The 17,041-nt window shown below is 41.8% G+C and overlaps 6 non-coding genes across 6 annotated transcripts; all 6 read left to right on the top strand.

Moving 5' to 3' along the window:
• The first annotated feature begins 1,138 nt into the window (after positions 1-1,138).
• Positions 1,139-1,210, top strand: TRNAP-UGG (transfer RNA proline (anticodon UGG)). Its single transcript has one exon. It is a non-coding gene; the product is annotated as a tRNA-Pro (tRNA).
• Positions 1,211-5,916: 4,706 nt separating this feature from the next.
• TRNAP-UGG (transfer RNA proline (anticodon UGG)) lies at positions 5,917-5,988 on the top strand. Its single transcript has one exon. It is a non-coding gene; the product is annotated as a tRNA-Pro (tRNA).
• A 272-nt stretch (positions 5,989-6,260) lies between these two features.
• Positions 6,261-6,333, top strand: TRNAV-CAC (transfer RNA valine (anticodon CAC)). Its single transcript has one exon. It is a non-coding gene; the product is annotated as a tRNA-Val (tRNA).
• A 2,325-nt stretch (positions 6,334-8,658) lies between these two features.
• On the top strand, positions 8,659-8,731 carry TRNAV-CAC (transfer RNA valine (anticodon CAC)). Its single transcript has one exon. It is a non-coding gene; the product is annotated as a tRNA-Val (tRNA).
• Positions 8,732-11,056: 2,325 nt separating this feature from the next.
• TRNAV-CAC (transfer RNA valine (anticodon CAC)) lies at positions 11,057-11,129 on the top strand. The gene has a single exon. It is a non-coding gene; the product is annotated as a tRNA-Val (tRNA).
• Positions 11,130-13,443: 2,314 nt separating this feature from the next.
• On the top strand, positions 13,444-13,516 carry TRNAV-CAC (transfer RNA valine (anticodon CAC)). The gene has a single exon. It is a non-coding gene; the product is annotated as a tRNA-Val (tRNA).
• Positions 13,517-17,041: the final 3,525 nt, after the last annotated feature.

The raw sequence follows: 17,041 nt of genomic DNA, 5'->3' as shown, positions 1-17,041 counted from the left end.
GTGTGTGTACGCATGTATGTATATATAGGGAGAGAGAGAGCGTCAATATAAACAGACTTTATTTCAATCAAGCTGTCTTTTCTATCCTTCAGGAGCAGAACGTTCTGATCATCAGCGCTCCAGAATGTAGTGTTTTCTTGGCAAGCATCACATATTGTGATGTGTTAGCTAAAAGTTCCATATCCTACAGACTGATATATTCCTCTGTACTTGCACCTTGGGGATTCATCAAAACCTGGCATAATAAGCAGCTTTCTACTGCCACAGACTGGACAGCGAAACAATTTAAAATATCCCAGAAAAAGCAAATAAGCATGCTTAATCAGAGCTTTCTGGACAGGAAGGACATTTGAGCAAGTGAGGAATAAGCACTGCTTTTGTTAATTTGCATAGGCAGAATAGAGACTTCTGGGAAAAGGCCGAAATTACAGACACAGAAAATGGCTGCATCTATAGAGAACGCTAAGAAGTGTTGGCAGCTTTTCCTCTGACCCTGGCCACTTTTACAAGCAATCCTATGATAGTCAGCAGGACCCACCCTAAAAAGGAAGGGGCATCCACTTGGACCCTTTCCACCTTTTCTAAGTCTCGCCTCATCGAGCCTGATCGAGCACTGATTGAGCAGATAAGCACATGTAATTCTCATTTCAGAAAGGTATTGGTTAGCTTGCTGCTAGCAGCTCAGTTATGTTATGATGTTAGAGGCTATGCAAGGAATGCTTTAGTCCAGCGATATGCAGTTTTTATTGCGCCTTGCATTCAGCAGGAAGATCTTTAGCTTGAATCTGTGGCCTAGGTATTCACCTTGGTATTTCTATTGGCACAAAGTGAAGGAGTATTTGAGAGAAAATGCACAATGTGTTTCTTATGTTGTTATGAACAACTTGTTACTCTTTCTCATTAAGCTTCAGCCACTGCAGAAATATATAAATAAGGGCTGACTTCCTGTAAGACGTGTCCAAAGCTGGGACGAAATAAAAGGAGACACTTGTAAATGATAGTGCTATCGTTTGAGAAAGGGTAAGTTGAGACTGACTTTCATGCGTATTCACAGACCAAGCATCATAAAGATACCAGCATGATCTTCATTGCGGGCTTAGAGCCGGTATTGGCTTTTGAGAGGTAAGAGGATTTTGAGGGCTCGTTGGTCTAGGGGTATGATTCTCGCTTTGGGTGCGAGAGGTCCCGGGTTCAAATCCCGGACGAGCCCTTTTCTTGGTACTCTTTTCAAGTTGTTTTGAAGTTTGCGTTTCAAAGCCAACATCAATTTTTTCTTTGCAGTAGTGGATAATTCTTTGCTAGAGTCTCATGCTTCAGCCCTGCCCAGTCTGAGCTAATACCAAACATCTGGTCTTGCATGGCATGTACGAGCGTTCAGCTAGGGATGTCGGGCAGGTTGCATGAAAGAAATCTAAAGCCAGAGGCCCATGGAATAGCCAGTTCGGAGCAGTTTCATTACAGAAAAATCAACTGTAGGTATCTGTTTCTGTAGTGTAGTGGTTATCATGTTTGCCTCACACGCGAAAGGTCCTCGGTTCGAAACCGGGCAGAAACAGTTGTTATATTGTGTTGGCTACAATGTTGATAGGTGCTGTTTTGCCATGGAATTGTCCAAGCCCTGAAGATTATTTCATGCAATCTCGTTCCAAGAAAGGGAATTCTCTCAAAACACTAAAGTAATCGGCGTGTGGATGTATCTGTTGGTTCTCAGACCTTGCTTTCAAAAGAGCCCAGCAATCGGTTCGCTGCTCACCTAGAACAAGCATTAACATGAAGAATTGTTGGCACCAACAGGAATCTTATTTTAGTGGAGTGTTTCTGGCTTTGAGTGCAGAGGCCCTCGGCTCAATTCCAAGATGATCCTTCTCAAGGTGATGATACAAATGCATTGTCACCTTTACGTTTAATGTCAGAATCATTTATTTCCAGTTGGTGGTGTAAGAATGTTTGCAACAGTATGGCGATTTTTCCTAGCCATGCATGAATGAAAGCATATCACTCGCCTTTAGGTGTTTTTCTAATACATTGATATTTGCATCTTCCTTCCTAGCCTGCATGTTTGACTATCTTACAGGAAGCATGTAATAAGTATCACATCAGGGCCCTTCTTCTACTCAAATCACAACTGTTCTATCACGACATAGATAAGAAAGCTGCATCTGCTTTTGTTGTGTAGTGGTAATCAGGTTTACCTGACGTGTGAAAGCCCCATGCTTTGAAATTACACAGTAACAAAGAAACCGGTGACTTTTATAAAAAGGTGTCATGTGTGTATCTTACTTTGCACAAAAAGTGCCAGAGATGACTTCATTTGCAGTCACTTGAAAAGTAGGGATTCTCCAATAAATGGTAAATGGTTGAAACAAATCTGAAGAAATGCATGACATACCTGTGTGTGTGTGTATACGCATGTATGTATATATAGGGAGAGAGAGAGCGTCAATATAAACAGACTTTATTTCAATCAAGCTGTCTTTTCTATCCTTCAGGAGCAGAATGTTCTGATCATCAGCGCTCCAGAATGTAGTGTTTTCTTGGCAAGCATCACATATTGTGATGTGTTAGCTAAAAGTTCCATATCCTACAGACTGATATATTCCTCTGTACTTGCACCTTGGGGATTCATCAAAACCTGGCATCATAAGCAGCTTTCTACTGCCACAGACTGGACAGCGAAACAATTTAAAATATCTCAGAAAAAGAAAATAAGCATGCTTAATCAGAGCTTTCTGGACAGGAAGGACATTTGAGCAAGTGAGGAATAAGCACTGCTTTTGTTAATTTGCATAGGCAGAATAGAGACTTCTGGGAAAAGGCGGAAATTACAGACACAGAAAATGGCTGCATCTATAGAGAACGCTAAGAAGTGTTGGCAGCTTTTCCTCTGACCCTGGCCACTTTTACAAGCAATCCTATGATAGTCAGCAGGACCCACCCTAAAAAGGAAGGGGCATCCACTTGGACCCTTTCCACCTTTTCTAAGTCTCGCCTGATCGAGCCTAATTGAGCACTGATTGAGCAGATAAGCACATGTAATTCTCATTTCAGAAAGGTATTGGTTAGCTTGCTGCTAGCAGCTCAGCTCAGTTATGTTATGATGTTAGAGGCTATGCAAGGAATGCTTTAGTCCAGCGATATGCAGTTTTTATTGCGCCTTGCATTCAGCAGGAAGATCTTTAGCTTGAATCTGTGGCCTAGGTATTCACCTATTGGCACAAAGTGAAGGAGTATTTGAGAGAAAATGCACAATGTGTTTCTTATGTTGTTATGAACAACTTGTTACTCTTTCTCATTAAGCTTCAGCCACTGCAGAAATATATAAATAAGGGCTGACTTCCTGTAAGACGTGTCCAAAGCTGGGACGAAATAAAAGGAGACACTTGTAAATGATAGTGCTATCGTTTGAGAAAGGGTAAGTTGAGACTGACTTTCATGCGTATTCACAGACCAAGCATCATAAAGATACCAGCATGATCTTCATTGCGGGCTTAGAGCCGGTATTGGCTTTTGAGAGGTAAGAGAATTTTGAGGGCTCGTTGGTCTAGGGGTATGATTCTCGCTTTGGGTGCGAGAGGTCCCGGGTTTAAATCCCGGACGAGCCCTTTTCTTGGTACTCTTTGCAAGTTGTTTTGAAGTTTGCGTTTCAAAGCCAACATCAATTTTTTCTTTGCAGTAGTGGATAATTCTTTGCTAGAGTCTCATGCTTCAGCCCTGCCCAGTCTGAGCTAATACCAAACATCTGGTCTTGCATGGCATGTACGAGCGTTCAGCTAGGGATGTCGGGCAGGTTGCATGAATTAAATCTAAAGCCAGAGGCCCATGGAATAGCCAGTTCGGAGCAGTTTCATTACAGAAAAATCAACTGTAGGTATCTGTTTCTGTAGTGTAGTGGTTATCACGTTCGCCTCACACGCGAAAGGTCTCCGGTTCGAAACCAGGCAGAAACAGTTGTTATATTGTGTTGGCTACAATGTTGATAGGTGCCGTTTTGCCATGGAATTGTCCAAGCCCTGAAGATTATTTCATGCAATCTCGTTCCAAGAAAGGGAATTCTCTCAAAACACTAAAGTAATCGGCGTGTGGATGTATCTGTTGGTTCTCAGACCTTGCTTTCAAAAGAGCCCTGCAATCGGTTCGCTGCTCACCTAGAACAAGCATTAACATGAAGAATTGTTGGCGCCAACAGGAATATTATTTTAGTGGAGTGTTTCTGGCTTTGAGTGCAGAGGCCCTCGGCTCAATTCCAAGATGATCCTTCTCAAGGTGATGATACAAATGCATTGTCACCTTTACGTTTAATGTCAGAATCATTTATTTCCAGTTGGTGGTGTAAGAATGTTTGCAACAGTATGGCGATTTTTCCTAGCCATGCATGAATGAAAGCATATCACTCGCCTTTAGGTGTTTTTCTAATACATTGATATTTGCATCTTCCTTCCTAGCCTGCATGTTTGACTATCTTACAGGAAGCATGTAATAAGTATCACATCAGGGCCCTTCTTCTACTCAATTCACAACTGTTCTATCACGACATAGATAAGAAAGCTGCATCTGCTTTTGTTGTGTAGTGGTAATCAGGTTTACCTGACGTGTGAAAGCCCCATGCTTTGAAAGTACACAGTAACAAAGAAACCGATGATTTTTATAAAAAGGTGTCATGTGTGTCTCTTACTTTGCACAAAAAGTGCCAGAGATGACTTCATTTGCAGTCACTTGAAAAGTAGGGATTCTCCAATAAATGGTAAAGGGTTGAAACAAATCTGAAGAAATGCATGACATACCTGTGTGTGTGTGTGTACGCATGTATGTATATATAGGGAGAGAGAGAGCGTCAATATAAACAGACTTTATTTCAATCAAGCTGTCTTTTCTATCCTTCAGGAGCAGAATGTTCTGATCATCAGCGCTCCAGAATGTAGTGTTTTCTTGGCAAGCATCACATATTGTGATGTGTTAGCTAAATGTTCCATATCCCACTGACTGATATATTCCTCTGTACTTGTACCTTGGGGATTCATCAAAACCTGGCATCATAAGCAGCTTTCTACTGCCACAGACTGGACAGCGAAACAATTTAAAATATCCCAGAAAAAGAAAATAAGCATGCTTAATCAGAGCTTTCTGGACAGGAAGGACATTTGAGCAAGTGAGAAATAAGCACTGCTTTTGTTAATTTGCATAGGCAGAATAGAGACTTCTGGGAAAAGGACGAAATTACAGACACAGAAAATGGCTGCATCTATAGAGAACGCTAAGAAGTGTTGGCAGCTTTTCCTCTGACCCTGGCCACTTTTACAAGCAATCCTATGATAGTCAGCAGGACCCACCCTAAAAAGGAAGGGGCATCCACTTGGACCCTTTCCACCTTTTCTGATCGAGCCTGATTGAGCACTGATTGAGCAGATAAGCACATGTAATTCTCATTTCAGAAAGGTATTGGTTAGCTTGCTGCTAGCAGCTCAGTTATGTTATGATGTTAGAGGCTATGCAAGGAATGCTTTAGTCCAGCGATATGCAGTTTTTATTGCGCCTTGCATTCAGCAGGAAGATCTTTAGCTTGAATCTGTGGCCTAGGTATTCACCTTGGTATTTCTATTGGCACAAAGTGAAGGAGTATTTGAGAGAAAATGCACAATGTGTTTATTATGTTGTTATGAACAACTTGTTACTCTTTCTCATTAAGCTTCAGCCACTGCAGAAATATATAAATAAGGGCTGACTTCCTGTAAGACGTGTCCAAAGCTGGGACGAAATAAAAGGAGACACTTGTAAATGATAGTGCTATCGTTTGAGAAAGGGTAAGTTGAGACTGACTTTAATGCGTATTCACAGACCAAGCATCATAAAGATACCAGCATGATCTTCATTGCGGGCTTAGAGCCGGTATTGGCTTTTGAGAGGTAAGAGGATTTTGAGGGCTCGTTGGTCTAGGGGTATGATTCTCGCTTTGGGTGCGAGAGGTCCCGGGTTCAAATCCCGGACGAGCCCTTTTCTTGGTACTCTTTTCAAGTTGTTTTGAAGTTTGCGTTTCAAAGCCAACATCAATTTTTTCTTTGCAGTAGTGGATAATTCTTTGCTAGAGTCTCATGCTTCAGCCCTGCCCAGTCTGAGCTAATACCAAACATCTGGTCTTGCATGGCATGTACGAGCGTTCAGCTAGGGATGTCGGGCAGGTTGCATGAAAGAAATCTAAAGCCAGAGGCCCATGGAATAGCCAGTTCGGAGCAGTTTCATTACAGAAAAATCAACTGTAGGTATCTGTTTCTGTAGTGTAGTGGTTATCACGTTCGCCTCACACGCGAAAGGTCCCCGGTTCGAAACCGGGCAGAAACAGTTGTTATATTGTGTTGGCTACAATGTTGATAGGTGCCGTTTTGCCATGGAATTGTCCAAGCCCTGAAGATTATTTCATGCAATCTCGTTCCAAGAAAGGGAATTCTCTCAAAACACTAAAGTAATCGGCGTGTGGATGTATCTGTTGGTTCTCAGACCTTGCTTTCAAAAGAGCCCTGCAATCGGTTCGCTGCTCACCTAGAACAAGCATTAACATGAAGAATTGTTGGCACCAACAGGAATCCTATTTTAGTGGAGTGTTTCTGGCTTTGAGTGCAGAGGCCCTCGGCTCAATTCCAAGATGATCCTTCTCAAGGTGATGATACAAATGCATTGTCACCTTTACGTTTAATGTCAGAATCATTTATTTCCAGTTGGTGGTGTAAGAATGTTTGCAACAGTATGGCGATTTTTCCTAGCCATGCATGAATGAAAGCATATCACTCGCCTTTAGGTGTTTTTCTAATACATTGATATTTGCATCTTCCTTCCTAGCCTGCATGTTTGACTATCTTACAGGAAGCATGTAATAAGTATCACATCAGGGCCCTTCTTCTACTCAATTCACAACTGTTCTATCACGACATAGATAAGAAAGCTGCATCTGCTTTTGTTGTGTAGTGGTAATCAGGTTTACCTGACGTGTGAAAGCCCCATGCTTTGAAAGTACACAGTAACAAAGAAACCGATGACTTTTATAAAAAGGTGCCATGTGTGTCTCTTACTTTGCACAAAAAGTGCCAGAGATGACTTCATTTGCAGTCACTTGAAAAGTAGGGATTCTCCAATAAATGGTAAATGGTTGAAACAAATCTGAAGAAATGCATGACATACCTGTGTGTGTGTGTGTACGCATGTATGTATATATAGGGAGAGAGAGAGCGTCAATATAAACAGACTTTATTTCAATCAAGCTGTCTTTTCTATCCTTCAGGAGCAGAATGTTCTGATCATCAGCGCTCCAGAATGTAGTGTTTTCTTGGCAAGCATCACATATTGTGATGTGTTAGCTAAAAGTTCCATATCCTACAGACTGATATATTCCTCTGTACTTGCACCTTGGGGATTCATCAAAACCTGGCATAATAAGCAGCTTTCTACTGCTCACAGACTGCACAGCGAAACAATTTAAAATATCCCAGAAAAAGAAAATAAGCATGCTTCATCAGAGCTTTCTGGACAGGAAGGACATTTGAGCAAGTGAGGAATAAGCACTGCTTTTGTTAATTTGCATAGGCAGAATAGAGACTTCTGGGAAAAGGCCGAAATTACAGACACAGAAAATAACTGCATCTATAGAGAACGCTAAGAAGTGTTGGCAGCTTCTCCTCTGACCCTGGCCACTTTTACAAGCAATCCTATGATAGTCAGCAGGACCCACCCTAAAAAGGAAGGGGCATCCACTTGGACCCTTTCCACCTTTTCTAAGTCTCGCCTGATCGAGCTTGATCGAGCACTGATTGAGCAGATAAGCACATGTAATTCTCATTTCAGAAAGGTATTGGTTAGCTTGCTGCTAGCAGCTCAGTTATGTTATGATGTTAGAGGCTATGCAAGGAATGCTTTAGTCCAGCGATATGCAATTTTTATTGCGCCTTGCATTCAGCAGGAAGATCTTTAGCTTGAATCTGTGGCCTAGGTATTCACCTTGGTATTTCTATTGGCACAAAGTGAAGGAGTATTTGAGAGAAAATGCACAATGTGTTTCTTATGTTGTTATGAACAACTTGTTACTCTTTCTCATTAAGCTTCAGCCACTGCAGAAATATATAAATAAGGGCTGACTTCCTGTAAGACGTGTCCAAAGCTGGGACGAAATAAAAGGAGACACTTGTAAATGATAGTGCTATCGTTTGAGAAAGGGTAAGTTGAGACTGACTTTCATGCGTATTCACAGACCAAGCATCATAAAGATACCAGCATGATCTTCATTGCGGGCTTAGAGCCGGCATTGGCTTTTGAGAGGTAAGAGGATTTTGAGGGCTCGTTGGTCTAGGGGTATGATTCTCGCTTTGGGTGCGAGAGGTCCCGGGTTCAAAGCCCGGACGAGCCCTTTTCTTGGTACTCTTTTCAAGTTGTTTTGAAGTTTGCGTTTCAAAGCCAACATCAATTTTTTCTTTGCAGTAGTGGATAATTCTTTGCTAGAGTCTCATGCTTCAGCCCTGCCCAGTCTGAGCTAATACCAAACATCTGGTCTTGCATGGCATGTACGAGCGTTCAGCTAGGGATGTCGGGCAGGTTGCATGAATTAAATCTAAAGCCAGAGGCCCATGGAATAGCCAGTTCGGAGCAGTTTCATTACAGAAAAATCAACTGTAGGTATCTGTTTCTGTAGTGTAGTGGTTATCACGTTCGCCTCACACGCGAAAGGTCCCCGGTTCGAAACCGGGCAGAAACAGTTGTTATATTGTGTTGGCTACAATGTTGATAGGTGCCGTTTTGCCATGGAATTGTCCAAGCCCTGAAGATTATTTCATGCAATCTCGTTCCAAGAAAGGGAATTCTCTCAAAACACTAAAGTAATCGGCGTGTGGATGTATCTGTTGGTTCTCAGACCTTGCTTTCAAAAGAGCCCTGCAATCGGTTCGCTGCTCACCTAGAACAAGCATTAACATGAAGAATTGTTGGCACCAACAGGAATCCTATTTTAGTGGAGTGTTTCTGGCTTTGAGTGCAGAGGCCCTCGGCTCAATTCGAAGATGATCCTTCTCAAGGTGATGATACAAATGCATTGTCACTTTTACGTTTAATGTCAGAATCATTTATTTCCAGTTGGTGGTGTAAGAATGTTTGCAACAGTATGGCGATTTTTCCTAGCCATGCATGAATGAAAGCATATCACTCGCCTTTAGGTGTTTTTCTAATACATTGATATTTGCATCTTCCTTCCTAGCCTGCATGCTTGACTATCTTACAGGAAGCATGTAATAAGTATCACATCAGGGCCCTTCTTCTACTCAATTCACAACTGTTCTATCACGACATAGATAAGAAAGCTGCATCTGCTTTTGTTGTGTAGTGGTAATCAGGTTTACCTGACGTGTGAAAGCCCCATGCTTTGAAAGTACACAGTAACAAAGAAACCGATGACTTTTATAAAAAGGTGTCATGTGTGTCTCTTACTTTGCACAAAAAGTGCCAGAGATGACTTCATTTGCAGTCACTTGAAAAGTAGGGATTCTCCAATAAATGGTAAATGGTTGAAACAAATCTGAAGAAATGCATGACATACCTGTGTGTGTGTGTGTACGCATGTATGTATATATAGGGAGAGAGAGAGCGTCAATATAAACGGACTTTATTTCAATCAAGCTGTCTTTTCTATCCTTCAGGAGCAGAATGTTCTGATCATCAGCGCTCCAGAATGTAGTGTTTTCTTGGCAAGCATCACATATTGTGATGTGTTAGCTAAAAGTTCCATATCCTACAGACTGATATATTCCTCTGTACTTGCACCTTGGGGATTCATCAAAACCTGGCATGATAAGCAGCTTTCTACTGCTCACAGACTGGACAGCGAAACAATTTAAAATATCCCAGAAAAAGCAAATAAGCATGCTTAATCAGAGCTTTCTGGACAGGAAGGACATTTGAGCAAGTGAGGAATAAGCACTGCTTTTGTTAATTTGCATAGGCAGAATAGAGACTTCTGGGAAAAGGCCGAAATTACAGACACAGAAAATGGCTGCATCTATAGAGAACGCTAAGAAGTGTTGGCAGCTTTTCCTCTGACCCTGGCCACTTTTACAAGCAATCCTATGATAGTCAGCAGGACCCACCCTAAAAAGGAAGGGGCATCCACTTGGACCCTTTCCACCTTTTCTAAGTCTCGCCTCATCGAGCCTGATCGAGCACTGATTGAGCAGATAAGCACATGTAATTCTCATTTCAGAAAGGTATTGGTTAGCTTGCTGCTAGCAGCTCAGTTATGTTATGATGTTAGAGGCTATGCAAGGAATGCTTTAGTCCAGCGATATGCAGTTTTTATTGCGCCTTGCATTCAGCAGGAAGATCTTTAGCTTGAATCTGTGGCCTAGGTATTCACCTTGGTATTTCTATTGGCACAAAGTGAAGGAGTATTTGAGAGAAAATGCACAATGTGTTTCTTATGTTGTTATGAACAACTTGTTACTCTTTCTCATTAAGCTTCAGCCACTGCAGAAATATATAAATAAGGGCTGACTTCCTGTAAGACGTGTCCAAAGCTGGGACGAAATAAAAGGAGACACTTGTAAATGATAGTGCTATCGTTTGAGAAAGGGTAAGTTGAGACTGACTTTCATGCGTATTCACAGACCAAGCATCATAAAGATACCAGCATGATCTTCATTGCGGGCTTAGAGCCGGTATTGGCTTTTGAGAGGTAAGAGGATTTTGAGGGCTCGTTGGTCTAGGGGTATGATTCTCGCTTTGGGTGCGAGAGGTCCCGGGTTCAAAGCCCGGACGAGCCCTTTTCTTGGTACTCTTTTCAAGTTGTTTTGAAGTTTGCGTTTCAAAGCCAACATCAATTTTTTCTTTGCAGTAGTGGATAATTCTTTGCTAGAGTCTCATGCTTCAGCCCTGCCCAGTCTGAGCTAATACCAAACATCTGGTCTTGCATGGCATGTACGAGCGTTCAGCTAGGGATGTCGGGCAGGTTGCATGAATTAAATCTAAAGCCAGAGGCCCATGGAATAGCCAGTTCGGAGCAGTTTCATTACAGAAAAATCAACTGTAGGTATCTGTTTCTGTAGTGTAGTGGTTATCACGTTCGCCTCACACGCGAAAGGTCCCCGGTTCGAAACCGGGCAGAAACAGTTGTTATATTGTGTTGGCTACAATGTTGATAGGTGCCGTTTTGCCATGGAATTGTCCAAGCCCTGAAGATTATTTCATGCAATCTCGTTCCAAGAAAGGGAATTCTCTCAAAACACTAAAGTAATCGGCGTGTGGATGTATCTGTTGGTTCTCAGACCTTGCTTTCAAAAGAGCCCTGCAATCGGTTCGCTGCTCACCTAGAACAAGCATTAACATGAAGAATTGTTGGCACCAACAGGAATCTTATTTTAGTGGAGTGTTTCTGGCTTTGAGTGCAGAGGCCCTCGGCTCAATTCCAAGATGATCCTTCTCAAGGTGATGATACAAATGCATTGTCACCTTTACGTTTAATGTCAGAATCATTTATTTCCAGTTGGTGGTGTAAGAATGTTTGCAACAGTATGGCAATTTTTCCTAGCCATGCATGAATGAAAGCATATCACTCGCCTTTAGGTGTTTTTCTAATACATTGATATTTGCATCTTCCTTCCTAGCCTGCATGTTTGACTATCTTACAGGAAGCATGTAATAAGTATCACATCAGGGCCCTTCTTCTACTCAATTCACAACTGTTCTATCACGACATAGATAAGAAAGCTGCATCTGCTTTTGTTGTGTAGTGGTAATCAGGTTTACCTGACGTGTGAAAGCCCCATGCTTTGAAAGTACACAGTAACAAAGAAACCGATGACTTTTATAAAAAGGTGCCATGTGTGTCTCTTACTTTGCACAAAAAGTGCCAGAGATGACTTCATTTGCAGTCACTTGAAAAGTAGGGATTCTCCAATAAATGGTAAATGGTTGAAACAAATCTGAAGAAATGCATGACATACCTGTGTGTGTGTGTGTACGCATGTATGTATATATAGGGAGAGAGAGAGCGTCAATATAAACAGACTTTATTTCAATCAAGCTGTCTTTTCTATCCTTCAGGAGCAGAATGTTCTGATCATCAGCGCTCCAGAATGTAGTGTTTTCTTGGCAAGCATCACATATTGTGATGTGTTAGCTAAAAGTTCCATATCCTACAGACTGATATATTCCTCTGTACTTGCACCTTGGGGATTCATCAAAACCTGGCATCATAAGCAGCTTTCTACTGCCACAGACTGGACAGCGAAACAATTTAAAATATCCCAGAAAAAGAAAATAAGCATGCTTAATCAGAGCTTTCTGGACAGGAAGGACATTTGAGCAAGTGAGGAATAAGCACTGCTTTTGTTAATTTGCTTAGGCAGAATAGAGACTTCTGGGAAAAGGCCGAAATTACAGACACAGAAAATGGCTGCATCTATAGAGAACGCTAAGAAGTGTTGGCAGCTTTTCCTCTGACCCTGGCCACTTTTACAAGCAATCCTATGATAGTCAGCAGGACCCACCCTAAAAAGGAAGGGGCATCCACTTGGACCCTTTCCACCTTTTCTAAGTCTCGCCTGATCGAGCACTGATTGAGCAGATAAGCACATGTAATTCTCATTTCAGAAAGGTATTGGTTAGCTTGCTGCTAGCAGCTCAGTTATGTTATGATGTTAGAGGCTATGCAAGGAATGCTTTAGTCCAGCGATATGCAGTTTTTATTGCGCCTTGCATTCAGCAGGAAGATCTTTAGCTTGAATCTGTGGCCTAGGTATTCACCTTGGTATTTCTATTGGCACAAAGTGAAGGAGTATTTGAGAGAAAATGCACAATGTGTTTCTTATGTTGTTATGAACAACTTGTTACTCTTTCTCATTAAGCTTCAGCCACTGCAGAAATATATAAATAAGGGCTGACTTCCTGTAAGACGTGTCCAAAGCTGGGACGAAATAAAAGGAGACACTTGTAAATGATAGTGCTATCGTTTGAGAAAGGGTAAGTTGAGACTGACTTTCATGCGTATTCACAGACCAAGCATCATAAAGATACCAGCATGATCTTCATTGCGGGCTTAGAGCCGGCATTGGCTTTTGAGAGGTAAGAGGATTTTGAGGGCTTGTTGGTCTAGGGGTATGATTCTCGCTTTGGGTGCGAGAGGTCCCGGGTTCAAAGCCCGGACGAGCCCTTTTCTTGGTACTCTTTTCAAGTTGTTTTGAAGTTTGCGTTTCAAAGCCAACATCAATTTTTTCTTTGCAGTAGTGGATAATTCTTTGCTAGAGTCTCATGCTTCAGCCCTGCCCAGTCTGAGCTAATACCAAACATCTGGTCTTGCATGGCATGTACGAGCGTTCAGCTAGGGATGTCGGGCAGGTTGCATGAATTAAATCTAAAGCCAGAGGCCCATGGAATAGCCAGTTCGGAGCAGTTTCATTACAGAAAAATCAACTGTAGGTATCTGTTTCTGTAGTGTAGTGGTTATCACGTTCGCCTCACACGCGAAAGGTCCCCGGTTCGAAACCGGGCAGAAACAGTTGTTATATTGTGTTGGCTACAATGTTGATAGGTGCTGTTTTGCCATGGAATTGTCCAAGCCCTGAAGATTATTTCATGCAATCTCGTTCCAAGAAAGGGAATTCTCTCAAAACACTAAAGTAATCGGCGTGTGGATGTATCTGTTGGTTCTCAGACCTTGCTTTCAAAAGAGCCCTGCAATCGGTTCGCTGCTCACCTAGAACAAGCATTAACATGAAGAATTGTTGGCACCAACAGGAATCCTATTTTAGTGGAGTGTTTCTGGCTTTGAGTGCAGAGGCCCTCGGCTCAATTCGAAGATGATCCTTCTCAAGGTGATGATACAAATGCATTGTCACTTTTACGTTTAATGTCAGAATCATTTATTTCCAGTTGGTGGTGTAAGAATGTTTGCAACAGTATGGCGATTTTTCCTAGCCATGCATGAATGAAAGCATATCACTCGCCTTTAGGTGTTTTTCTAATACATTGATATTTGCATCTTCCTTCCTAGCCTGCATGCTTGACTATCTTACAGGAAGCATGTAATAAGTATCACATCAGGGCCCTTCTTCTACTCAATTCACAACTGTTCTATCACGACATAGATAAGAAAGCTGCATCTGCTTTTGTTGTGTAGTGGTAATCAGGTTTACCTGACGTGTGAAAGCCCCATGCTTTGAAAGTACACAGTAACAAAGAAACCGATGACTTTTATAAAAAGGTGTCATGTGTGTCTCTTACTTTGCACAAAAAGTGCCAGAGATGACTTCATTTGCAGTCACTTGAAAAGTAGGGATTCTCCAATAAATGGTAAATGGTTGAAACAAATCTGAAGAAATGCATGACATACCTGTGTGTGTGTGTGTACGCATGTATGTATATATAGGGAGAGAGAGAGCGTCAATATAAACAGACTTTATTTCAATCAAGCTGTCTTTTCTATCCTTCAGGAGCAGAATGTTCTGATCATCAGCGCTCCAGAATGTAGTGTTTTCTTGGCAAGCATCACATATTGTGATGTGTTAGCTAAAAGTTCCATATCCTACAGACTGATATATTCCTCTGTACTTGCACCTTGGGGATTCATCAAAACCTGGCATGATAAGCAGCTTTCTACTGCTCACAGACTGGACAGCGAAACAATTTAAAATATCCCAGAAAAAGAAAATAAGCATGCTTAATCAGAGCTTTCTGGACAGGAAGGACATTTGAGCAAGTGAGGAATAAGCACTGCTTTTGTTAATTTGCATAGGCAGAATAGAGACTTCTGGGAAAAGGCCGAAATTACAGACACAGAAAATGGCTGCATCTATAGAGAACGCTAAGAAGTGTTGGCAGCTTTTCCTCTGACCCTGGCCACTTTTACAAGCAATCCTATGATAGTCAGCAGGACCCACCCTAAAAAGGAAGGGGCATCCACTTGGACCCTTTCCACCTTTTCTAAGTCTCGCCTGATCGAGCCTAATAGAGCACTGATTGAGCAGATAAGCACATGTAATTCTCATTTCAGAAAGGTATTGGTTAGCTTGCTGCTAGCAGCTCAGTTATGTTATGATGTTAGAGGCTATGCAAGGAATGCTTTAGTCCAGCGATATGCAGTTTTTATTGCGCCTTGCATTCAGCAGGAAGATCTTTAGCTTGAATCTGTGGCCTAGGTATTCACCTTGGTATTTCTATTGGCACAAAGTGAAGGAGTATTTGAGAGAAAATGCACAATGTGTTTCTTATGTTGTTATGAACAACTTGTTACTCTTTCTCATTAAGCTTCAGCCACTGCAGAAATATATAAATAAGGGCTGACTTCCTGTAAGACGTGTCCAAAGCTGGGACAAAATAAAAGGAGACACTTGTAAATGATAGTGCTATCGTTTGAGAAAGGGTAAGTTGAGACTGACTTTCATGCGTATTCACAGACCAAGCATCATAAAGATACCAGCATGATCTTCATTGCGGGCTTAGAGCCGGTATTGGCTTTTGAGAGGTAAGAGGATTTTGAGGGCTCGTTGGTCTAGGGGTATGATTCTCGCTTTGGGTGCGAGAGGTCCCGGGTTCAAATCGCGGACGAGCCCTTTTCTTGGTACTCTTTTCAAGTTGTTTTGAAGTTTGCGTTTCAAAGCCAACATCAATTTTTTCTTTCCAGTAGTGGATAATTCTTTGCTAGAGTCTCATGCTTCAGCCCTGCCCAGTCTGAGCTAATACCAAACATCTGGTCTTGCATGGCATGTACAAGCGTTCAGCTAGGGATGTCGGGCAGGTTGCATGAATTAAATCTAAAGCCAGAGGCCCATGGAATAGCCAGTTCGGAGCAGTTTCATTACAGAAAAATCAACTGTAGGTATCTGATTCTGTAGTGTAGTGGTTATCACGTTCGCCTCACACGCGAAAGGTCCCTGGTTCGAAACCGGGCAGAAACAGTTGTTATATTGTGTTGGCTACAATGTTGATAGGTGCCGTTTTGCCATGGAATTGTCCAAGCCCTGAAGATTATTTCATGCAATCTCGTTCCAAGAAAGGGAATTCTCTCAAAACACTAAAGTAATCGGCGTGTGGATGTATCTGTTGGTTCTCAGACCTTGCTTTCAAAAGAGCCCTGCAATCGGTTCGCTGCTCACCTAGAACAAGCATTAACATGAAGAATTGTTGGCACCAACAGGAATCTTATTTTAGTGGAGTGTTTCTGGCTTTGAGTGCAGAGGCCCTCGGCTCAATTCCAAGATGATCCTTCTCAAGGTGATGATACAAATGCATTGTCACCTTTACGTTTAATGTCAGAATCATTTATTTCCAGTTGGTGGTGTAAGAATGTTTGCAACAGTATGGCGATTTTTCCTAGCCATGCATGAATGAAAGCATATCACTCGCCTTTAGGTGTTTTTCTAATACATTGATATTTGCATCTTCCTTCCTAGCCTGCATGTTTGACTATCTTACAGGAAGCATGTAATAAGTATCACATCAGGGCCCTTCTTCTACTCAATTCACAACTGTTCTATCACAACATAGATAAGAAAGCTGCATCTGCTTTTGTTGTGTAGTGGTAATCAGGTTTACCTGACGTGTGAAAGCCCCATGCTTTGAAAGTACACAGTAACAAAGAAACCGATGACTTTTATAAAAAGGTGCCATGTGTGTCTCTTACTTTGCACAAAAAGTGCCAGAGATGACTTCATTTGCAGTCACTTGAAAAGTAGGGATTCTCCAATAAATGGTAAATGGTTGAAACAAATCTGAAGAAATGCATGACATACCTGTGTGTGTGTGTGTACGCATGTATGTATATATAGGGAGAGAGAGAGCGTCAATATAAACAGACTTTATTTCAATCAAGCTGTCTTTTCTATCCTTCAGGAGCAGAATGTTCTGATCATCAGCGCTCCAGAATGTAGTGTTTTCTTGGCAAGCATCACATATTGTGATGTGTTAGCTAAAAGTTCCATATCCTACAGACTGATATATTCCTCTGTACTTGCACCTTGGGGATTCATCAAAACCTGGCATGATAAGCAGCTTTCTACTGCTCACAGACTGGACAGCGAAACAA

Source organism: Triturus cristatus, chromosome 8 (assembly GCF_964204655.1).
Source record: "Triturus cristatus chromosome 8, aTriCri1.1, whole genome shotgun sequence".
Classification (NCBI taxonomy): Eukaryota; Metazoa; Chordata; class Amphibia; order Caudata; family Salamandridae; genus Triturus; species Triturus cristatus.
This window is presented reverse-complemented; position numbering and strand designations above follow the sequence as displayed.